Raw genomic sequence first — 1576 nt, forward strand, 5'->3', positions numbered from 1 at the left:
GTTTTAACTTTTAGATATGTGTTGTTAAAAATAACCATTAGCTGAGAAATAGAAAATGTATTTTCTACCATGATACAGGTATGCAGTACCATTTTTTGTGGGCTTATGGGAAAGCAAATAACCTCTAATTGCAAACTCACCTCTAATCGGAGTAGACTGTCAACATGAAAATCAAGCCTTGCTTAGCTACCCTTCATAGTGGCCTGATGTGCAACAATATGCAAAGGTTTTGTCCTGCAAAGGCTGAGAGAAGTAATTCTAACATACAAGGCACAGATGCTTTCATTATCATTAGCAAGCATATTGGATTATTCATGAAAGTCCCACTTAGAGAGATAAGCAGGCATTTGCCATTTATTCCTTGGAGTAATTTAACTCAACATGCCACTTTTCACTTTAACTTTGTGGGAAGGTATTTTGACCTTAATCGTGCTTTTTATTAGCACATTACTAAAACTCTGTGTCCATTTGCACCTACCTATCCAGCACGAGTTCCTGACTATACATGCCTTTGGTATAGGAGGTCTTGCTAGGATTAGGTAAATGAGGAGCCTGGATTTAGGTGGAAGGGTTTTGAGGGGACAGGCTCTGTAGGGCCACCCCGCTTCAGCAAAGAGTAGGGAGACTGACATCCAGCTTGCAAACATTGCTCCAGATGGAAAAGCTGAAGTGAATGAAAAAGAGTGTGTTGTAAGAAAGGAAGTGTTACTGTTAGGCACCATTTGTTCCACAGCTCTCCTCTTCCTTCTTTCTTGCCACTACTTGGAAAGTTTCAGCAAAGTCTCCTGCTGCTGCTTCTCTTAAGTCATTGGTCCCCTGTATGGTGCCACTGTTCCCCACTGTGCATACAGGGGAGGATGAGCAAGGTCAGGCACTCCTTGACATGTCAAAGGATGGCAAAATTTGCCTCCCTGTGCTGTGATCTCCTCTCCAAAGAAAAGGTTGAACAAACTGAACACAGGTGAGTAGCCACCCATGATTTTTGCTTAGGCATGGTCAGGTTATCACATCAGTGAGTGCTCAGCTGAAGAGCAGGTAAAAGGAACACTTCCTAGCAAAATTCTCTTGCTTATTTGTATGGGATCAGGAAAGTACAGAAAGAGAGAAAAATTGTTTCCCTAGTTTGTTTATGCTAAAGAGGCAAAATATATGCATGTATGGCTACCTCTCCCAATTATGAGTGAGGTAGTGGTAAAACAAACTGTTATCTATTCTTGAAATCTGGTGTTTTGTGGCAACCTGGGTGGAAATAGGTAATTCCTATTTTGAAAAGTTCAGTTTGTTGACTTGCATTTCTCCTTGACTACAGATCTGCATGTAGTTATACGTCTGAGGGTTTTATATGCATAACACAATGAAATGGAATCTTAACTTTTAAAAAAACCACTAAACTTTACATTGTTATACTAAAAATAATCAACTGAAATGGCCTGCTTAGCACCCTTAACAGCTGTATTCTTCAAGATGGTTGGCTGTGGATTTTTTTTTTCAGCTTTTGATTTCTAAAGAAATAAAATAGAACATTGTAGAATTTGCTCTAACAAAACGTTTATTCCCACTAAAAAGTCACCTTATT

The sequence above is a fragment of the Pseudopodoces humilis genome, chromosome 6 (genome assembly GCF_049639895.1).
Source record: "Pseudopodoces humilis isolate 2021_Gansu_Grassland_sample_001 chromosome 6, ASM4963989v1, whole genome shotgun sequence".
Taxonomy (NCBI): domain Eukaryota; kingdom Metazoa; phylum Chordata; class Aves; order Passeriformes; family Paridae; genus Pseudopodoces; species Pseudopodoces humilis.